The 10,000-nt window shown below is 48.2% G+C and overlaps 1 protein-coding gene across 1 annotated transcript in view; it reads right to left on the reverse strand.

Moving 5' to 3' along the window:
• cdh13 (cadherin 13, H-cadherin (heart)) overlaps positions 1 to 10,000 on the reverse strand; it is a 265,633-nt gene that overhangs the window by 155,965 nt on the left and 99,668 nt on the right. The window lies entirely within an intron of this gene.

Consider the following 10,000-nt stretch of genomic DNA (forward strand, 5'->3'; position numbering starts at 1 on the left):
GTGGCACGTTGAAGCTGAGTGCGTTAGCATAGACTCTGCCACCCTCGCCAACACTTACAACACAGTAAACGAGTGAGCGCCCAGCCTCAGAGCTCAACATACAGCATCACCACAGCATCACACACAGCATCACACACAGCATCACCACAGCATCACCACAGCATCACCACAGCATCACACACAGTATCACACACAGCATCACCACAGCATCACCACAGCATCACCACAGCATCACCACAGCATCACACACAGCATCACACACAGCATCACCACAGCATCACCACAGCATCACACACAGCATCACACACAGCATCACACACAGCAACACCACAGCATCACCACAGCATCACACACAGCATCACACAAAGCAACACCACAGCATCACACACAGCATCACCACAGCATCACCACAGCATCACACACAGCATCACACACAGCATCACACAAAGCATCACCACAGCATCACACACAGCATCACCACAGCATCACACACAGCATCACCACAGCATCACACACAGCATCACCACAGCATCACACACAGCATCACACACAGCATCACACACAGCATCACACACAGCATCACACACAGCATCACCACAGCATCACACACAGCATCACCACAGCATCACACACAGCATCACACACAGCATCACACACAGCATCACACACAGCATCACACAAAGCATCACCACAGCATCACACACAGCATCACACACAGCATCACACACAGCATCACACACAGCATCACCACAGCATCACACACAGCATCACACACAGTATCACCACAGCATCACTACAGCATCACACACAGCATCACCACAGCATCACACACAGCATCACACACAGTATCACCACAGCATCACTACAGCATCACACACAGCATCACACAAAGCATCACCACAGCATCACCACAGCATCACACACAGCATCACCACAGCATCACACACAGCATCACACACAGCATCACCACAGCATCACCACAGCATCACACACATCATCACACACAGCATCACACACAGCATCACACACAGCAACACCACAGCATCACCACAGCATCACACACAGCATCACACAAAGCAACACCACAGCATCACACACAGCATCACCACAGCATCACCACAGCATCACACACAGCATCACACACAGCATCACACAAAGCATCACCACAGCATCACACACAGCATCACCACAGCATCACACACAGCATCACCACAGCATCACACACAGCATCACACACAGCATCATACACAGCATCACACACAGCATCACACACAGCATCACACACAGCATCACACAAAGCATCACCACAGCATCACACACAGCATCACCACAGCATCACACACAGCATCACCACAGCATCACACACAGCATCACACACAGCATCACCACAGCATCACCACAGCATCACACACATCATCACACACAGCATCACACACAGCATCACACACAGCAACACCACAGCATCACACACAGCATCACACAAAGCAACACCACAGCATCACACACAGCATCACCACAGCATCACCACATCATCACACACAGCATCACACACAGCATCACACACAGCATCACCACAGCATCACACACAGCATCACCACAGCATCACACACAGCATCACCACAGCATCACACACAGCATCACCACAGCATCACACACAGCATCACACACAGCATCACACACAGCATCACACACAGCATCACACACAGCATCACCACAGCATCACACACAGCATCACCACAGCATCACACACAGCATCACACACAGCATCACACACAGCATCACACAAAGCATCACCACAGCATCACACACAGCATCACACACAGCATCACACACAGCATCACCACAGCATCACACACAGCATCACACACAGTATCACCACAGCATCACTACAGCATCACACACAGCATCACACAAAGCATCACCACAGCATCACCACAGCATCACACACAGCATCACCACAGCATCACACACAGCATCACACACAGCATCACCACAGCATCACCACAGCATCACACACATCATCACACACAGCATCACACACAGCATCACACACAGCAACACCACAGCATCACCACAGCATCACACACAGCATCACACAAAGCAACACCACAGCATCACACACAGCATCACCACAGCATCACCACAGCATCACACACAGCATCACACACAGCATCACACAAAGCATCACCACAGCATCACACACAGCATCACCACAGCATCACACACAGCATCACCACAGCATCACCACAGCATCACACACAGCATTACCACAGCATCACACACAGCATCACCACAGCATCACACACAGCATCACCACAGCATCACACACAGCATCACCACAGCATCACCACAGCATCACACACAGAATCACCACAGCATCACACACACCATCACACACAGCAACACCACAGCATCACACACAGCATCACCACAGCATCACACACAGCATCACCACAGCATCACACACAGCATCACACACAGCATCACCACAGCATCACACACAGCAACACCACAGCATCACACACAGCATCACACACAGCATGACACACAGCATCACACACAGCAACACCACAGCATCACCGCAGCATGACACACAGCATCACCACAGCATCACCACAGCATCACACACAGCAACACCACAGCATCACACACACCATCACACACAGCAACACCACAGCATCACACACACCATCACCACAGCATGATACACAGCATCACACACACCATAACACACAGCATCTCACACACCATCACCACAGCATCACACACAGCATCACCACAGCATCACACACAGCATCACCACAGCATCACCACAGCATCACCACAGCATCACACACAGCATCACCACAGCATGACACACAGCATCACCACAGCATCACCACAGCATCACACACAGCATCACACACAGCATCACCACAGCATCACCACAGCATCACACACAGCATCACCACAGCATCACACACAGCATCACCACAGCATCAAACACACCATCACACACATCAACACCACAGCATCACACACAGCATCACTCACAACATCATCCCCGGAATCACCACAGCATCACACACAGCATCACACACAGCATCACCACAGCATCACACACAGCATCACATACAGCATCACACACAGCATCACATACAGCATCACACACATCAACACCACAGCATCACACACAGCATCACTCACAACATCATCCCCGGAATCACCACAGCATCACACACAGCATCACACACAGCATCACCACAGCATCACACACAGCATCACATACAGCATCACACACAGCATCACATACAGCATCACACACAGCATCTCACACACCATCACCACAACATCGCACACATCATCGCACACAGCATTGCACACAGCATCACACACACCATCACACACACCATCACACACAGCATCACACACAGCATCACACACATCAACACACACACCATCACAGACTCTCAGGTCCTGGAGTGGCGAGTGGACAAATCACAGAGTGAATTAGCAAACAGCATTAGCAGATATAAAGTGCCCATCCAAATCGATTTGCCCTCTGCTTCCTGCTTAGTCCATTTCCTCCTAAGCACCTCCCAGTGGGCCAATCCATTTATGGCATCACCAGTGGCACCCTGGATGCAGGAGAAGCATCTCTAATGGGCCAATAGTCAGCACTCAGCAGTCTGATGAGAAGCTCAGACTAGCCACTGCAACATCAGCAAAGCCACGAGGACTGTAAATGCCATGTGGCAAAGTGCAAGTTATACCTTTCACAAACGTTCTGTTGAACCTTCGGGGTTCCTGGTACATGAGAAAATGCAATGACCTGAAGATTCAAAGGCCTGGTGCAGTCAAAACAGAATTCCACAAACAAAACCCATATCCAGGGAAAAGACAGTTAATTCTGCAGGCACAGAGCCCAGACACGTATAATGCCCTCTTATTAAACATTCAACGAGGCCATAATTCAGTTCATAATATAATAAATATAAAACAGAACCTTTGTAATGAAGGTTGAAGGCAGCTACCTTACCAAGGCCTCGCACCCAAGCCTGACAGGAAGTAAACGTGAGCTCTGACCACCGGACCAAAGAGCAGTGCCCTGGTCTAGCACCCAGCGCACACATTTAACCTTCTTACCAATCTTATTAAAAAATTTTCACATTCATGACGTCGCCAGCAATTTAATTTCTGTTCACGTTAAGGTGCCTCTGTCAGACCGGTTCATCGCTGACATTCGTCCTGAGGATGTGAGTGAGCCGCACACAGCTCCCAGCATGCATCTGGGCACGTTATGCTGTTACATCTGTCTACACTGGAGAGAACAAGAGAGGAAGAACAAGTGATGGAGTGAAATGTCAAAGAGGCGCTTCGCTGATAGAAAGACACGGCGACAGCGTGGTACTTTGGAGGGGCCGGGCGGCTGTGCTGCTTCTGGTGATTTTACGTGTTGTTTTTTTATCTTTCTTCGGTAAAATGTGAACAGATTTCACTCTAGATGAGTCTGGGCAGGTTTATTTGTGTAGCACATTTCATACAGTGCAGAAGCTCCATGTACTTTACACAAACATATAGAAAAAACAGAAAGGAAAACAGAACTACATAGCAAAGCCAATTACATCCCCAGACCTCAGCACAGAGACGTACAAAAGAATTACAGTCCAATACAAATACAGGTGGGAAGTGTCAACATGAAATATCAAAATAAAAGACTAAACAATTAACATTTAAGAGAAATGTTACAAATTAAAAGTGCTACAAGTGTTACAAAATAGTGAACATGGAATTAAAAATGTAAAGCATGGATAAAAGATACTAAACAAATAGAGAATTAAAAGAAATTAAGGAGCAGTGTAGTGCTACAAATTAAAGGTGCTAGACAAAGAAAAACGCTGTAAACATGGCCATCAGTAATATTTGGGCTTAAAATGGAAATGTGTGTACATCGACCAACAGCAAGTCTTGCAGTGTTTGGCATCTTAATCATTCAAAGTTGCATCTCCTTGTTTGCTTGTGATTCCAGGCGCTACCAGCTGACCGGTTCCTTGTGATCCGAGAGGGATATTGGATCTTCAGGTAGATGAAGGATCTTGGTCCTGGGCCATTCAGTGGAAGCACTTTAAATCAGATCTCTAATGAACTGGCAGTAAGCGTGAATAATGTGAATAATATCAGTCCTCTTTGTCCTGTAAGAATCCAAACAGGCTGGAACTGTAACTTTGGTCTTGGGAAGCTCAGTAGAAAGTCCAGCGCTGTGGCCCTTCTCCTGGAGCTGAAGGCAGGGACAATAGTCTCTAGGAGCTTCTCAGACATGAAACTCTCAACTGTGAAATCTTCTGGAGATGGTAGAAGGTTGACTTTTTCGCTGATTTGTTATCAGATGTAAAAACCACCATTAGGTCCTGATTACTGACTTGGTCTGTAGTCTTCAGGGCTCTGGTATGCTGAGATCTTTACTGCCAAATATAATCATCTTTTTTGTGTCAGTGCAGGAAGCGTCCTGTCCTCCATCTGTTTTTATCTGTAGCCCCTGACACAAGCACTGATATGTCTGTAGTCTTTTGGGGAGAGAGCTCCATTAATCTGCATAATCTGTGTGGGTCTGATCAACTATCAGACTGTTTTTAAGATTTGGCCCAGTGGAAGCATGCAGAGACTTAACGGGAGAGGCCCCGCAACGGATCCGTGTGGGAAACCCTGGGACAAGGATGCTCGTTTGGATTCATGATGGCCAGTAGCAATAAAGAATCATCCATCTTCTCAACACAGTGTGAACCAGCTAAAGACCATTTCAGAGAGTGTTACACATTGCTTGGCTCTCTCTCTCTCTCTCTCTCTCTGTCCTGGTTGGCTGGGATTTTACCTAATGTGTAAGACTTATGCCCCTGCCACTCATCCAAACAAAAAACCCAACACCAATGTTGAGGAATAAATAAATAAATAAACACACAAACAAACAAACCCAATGACAGGCCATTCATTGTCTCACACTGAAATAAGGGCGAGAAACCGCAGTGTCTCTGGAGCTGAGTGGCCATTTGCATTGGAAGCAGGATGTGTTTTGTTCGCCTGTTCCCGGCCACGATCATGCTGGCAGCATGTCGCCCATGTGGGCGCCCGCGTGTCTCCCCGGTGGCTGTCGGGATGACGGAGAGCAGGATGACGCTGGGAACGAGGCCATTTGTTTACGGCGCCCCTACGCTGTCACCCCGTCGTGCCGGACATGCCGCCTGCCCCGGCCGGCCGCCCGCACGCACTCAGTGGAGGAGTTGCAGACGCCAGGCCCCATGCCAAACACGACAGTGGGACATGGGATCGGGACACGGTGCACACGGTCGGGGCAAACCGGCTCCTGCCCCCTAATGGGTCACCCTGCAGGACTACTGAGCAGATTTCAAACGTCACGTGACACCTCCCCGAGGCTGTAGACTGGAGTGCTGTGGAGCGGTTCCTCCTCGTTTAAGTTGAGTGTGTGATTATACGTATAAAGATCAAACTCATTAACACAGATGAGCCGTGCTCCATTATTGGCTGAGAGGCGCGGTGTGTCCTTTGACTGCTCCGGGCCAACTGTCATGCACAGAAGGCACCACATCAATCCCAGAGTGCAGTTCACCTTGGCTGCTATTCCATCCTGGTGTGCGCGGAAAGCCTCGCCACGCCTCCCTACGCATAATGGGAGTTTATGTTATTATCAGCGACCAGATAAGAGGCACAAGAGCAGGAGTGACAGGTGCTATAGCGGAGATGGAGCGCTCCCAGGAAAGAGGTGAAGGAAGGAGAGAAGGAGAGAACGAGATGGAAACTTAAGACACCACCGTCCTTATTGAAGGCATGGATGGTTGCTTTGCTCTGGAGTCATTCATGAACTACCCCCCCACACACGTCCTCAAGGACAGCTCCACATATAACTACCATATATAACTACCACCTACCCACACCTCCACCCACGGGAGAGGCAGAACCACATATAACTACCATCCACATTTAACTACCACATATAACTACCACCTACATATAACTACCACATTTAACTACCACCCACATATAACCACTACATATAACTACCACCCACATATAACTACCTCCCACGTGAGCGTTCTCTGTCAGATTACAGGTTTGCCTGTTCACTCCTGCATATGTGCAGGTGGAGCTCATACACTCTCTAGCAGAAGGTCTGGGTGGGTTTAATCATAATCTACTTACTGATCATCCATGTTCACGCTGTCTGTGATTTATTTCTGTTTTTTGGAAAATCAGCCTGACTCGCCTTCCTGAGGGGCATCCTCTGTGAAATATCACTATAACCCTTACCTCTGGTCATTTTAATCCTCCTCATATTCTACTTTACTGATGCGGGACACACATGGTTTTCCAAAGCTTAACAATCGCAGGCCGGCACAACCTTGGAATGTAAGATTTCACATTTTGATCTCTTATGTTTTGACATTAAGGGCAAAAAAAAGAGAGAGAGACTCCCGTGAATCCTTTCAGCCCTGACGCTCTCCTGTCACCATGCCAACGGTCACAGTCTGCAGAGATTTCCTCTCATCTTGCTCACAGTCACTCATCAGCTGGACCATTAGCACACAGCCACGATGTGGAAAACGGAACAGAGCGTTCCCCAATTCCCCTAGTCATCGCAAACTGACCACCATCGCTACGGCAACTGTGGGGCGAGCATCAGGGGTGTGGCGCTTCCATGCTGAGGTTGTCTCTGCCGATGGTGGATCTGGAGCGTGTGATTAATAAATCCTGATGTCTCATTTCTCACAGGGGAAGAGAAGCCACAATGCCAGAGTGAGACATTCGGATTTAACAGTAAGACAGTGTAAGAGTGAGACAGTGTGAGAGTGAGAAGGTGTGAGGGTGAGACTCAACTGAAGAAATGGAGGGCAGAAATTTTCCCCACTGCTGGGTAGAGACACACAGTGTTGGGTACATACAGTGCTGGGTACAGACACACATTGTTGGGTTCACTACAGAGCTGGGTACAGACACACATTGTTGGGTACATACAGTGCTGGGTAGAGACACACATTGTTGGGTACATACAGTGCTGGGTACAGACACACATTGTTGGGTACATACAGTGCTGGGTAGAGACACCCATTGTTGGGTACATACAGTGCTGGGTAGAGACACACAGTGTTGGGTACATACAGTCAGTACTGGGTACAGACACACATTGTTGGGTACATACAGTGCTGGGTAGAGACACACAGTGTTGGGTACATACAGTGCTGGGTACCGACACACATTGCTGGGTACATACAGTGCTGGGTACAGACACACATTGTTGGGTACATACAGTGCTGGGTACAGACACACATTGTTGGGTACATACAGTGCTGGGTACAGACACACGGTGTTGGGTATTTCTAGATTACAGAGGTAATCTCGCAGATGGACTGAGCTGAACAGAGACGGGCAGGATACTGAGATTCACAAGGTGAAGTTCTTATTCACAGAGCCAGTCGTCTGGGCCAAGCAAGAGCAGAAACAGGAAACATTAAAAACCGACAGACGAACCCAAATGAGTTTACACGTATAAGTTATTTATATTCTTAACACAACAATCTACAAATGGACCCCAAAAAACTGTCCAAAAATGAGGGCATTTAAGTACAATCTGCAGTCTACATTTTTAGAGCTATATAATGAATTTCAATTACTACAGAAATAGATCCAGGCTTAATGTATGGGTGATGCAAACGAGGAGTGGAAATTCCTCCTCATTAGTCCAGGAGCGATTTTCTCTCTTTAGGACATTAGCGGCACACGAATGATAAAGACGTGTGAAGATCTATTTCTCTGTTTTGTGTTGTGTTTTCGTTCTTTCGCGGTTTTCTCCTGTTTCATTTGGCTGGGAAGGCAACGTGTTCCCAGTCCTGTGCCACAAAAGCAGAGACAAATGGAACCCTGCGGCGTTGCTCCTGCAAGACTGAAATCCGTTTGTTCCTTTATTCATATATCGATCCTGCCATGGAGTGAGCGTTATTCCCTGGATTTTCCATTTTCTTTGTAATGGCCTCGGTTTTCCAGAGATGCAGCTCTTCCGAAGTTCTTCCGAAGCCCACGTGCCATGTAGGCCTCTGGGTCAGAACCTCCCCTTCGCTTTCTCTCACATTGATCAATAATTTTACAATTAAACCAATTAAATTAAACCTTTGATTTCTTTTTTTGCAGCTTGCAGCAGAGAAACAGAAACAGGTCTCCGGGGTCTCTGAGCCTGGACATCTCCTGTGACGCTTTCGTGAGTCTGGCAGCAGCGTTTGTGATTTGTAATAAAGAATTCTTCTCCGATCTTTGATTCTGTCTCTTCCCACACGGCGACGTTTACGCCAGTCCTCCTCGCCTGTTTGAGGATGAACCTCTCACTGGTGCCATACACGGAGCCAGAGAAGCAGCAGAAAAAACCTGCAAGAGCCCAGGTGGTGAACCACAGCATCTAAACCCCAGGACATCGAAGGCGTGTGAAGAGTCCCATCCAGCCAGCTCAGAATGGCAGAAGCACAATACCAACCCAGACTTACAAAAGAGGCTCTGGACTGGGTGAGAATCTACCTCAGCATTTTTGTACAAACTGGAGTCTTTGTGATGGACCGTGAAGGATTAGATCACTCCAGTCGTCCGGAGCAAAACAGGCCTGTGAGCGAGTCAAATAGAGGAGTTGACGCGGCATAAACACCAGCAGAACAGAGACGTGCTCACGCCACCGACAGGCCTTCACTACGCTCAGAGTCACAAACACAGCACACACACCTGCTCTCAGACGGCCAGAGCCAAGCGTACCAGTGGGAACGAGGCAAACGCCTAAAAACGAGCTGCAAAATCTTTTAATTGAGTCCCAGACAGCAGCGCTTTGAGTTGACACAGCAGGGACGGGGTTCGTCCCCCGTGTCTGCTGCACGCCGCCCCGTTGGAGACGTTGGCGCAAAAGAAAGAGACTGCGTGGGATTTTTAATAAAGCAACGGTTCACAGTGCTGAGGAGAGTTTTTTTCATGTGTGATT

This window comes from Electrophorus electricus, chromosome 6 (genome assembly GCF_041902795.1).
Source record: "Electrophorus electricus isolate QZ-2024a chromosome 6, ASM4190279v1, whole genome shotgun sequence".
NCBI lineage: Eukaryota > Metazoa > Chordata > Actinopteri > Gymnotiformes > Gymnotidae > Electrophorus > Electrophorus electricus.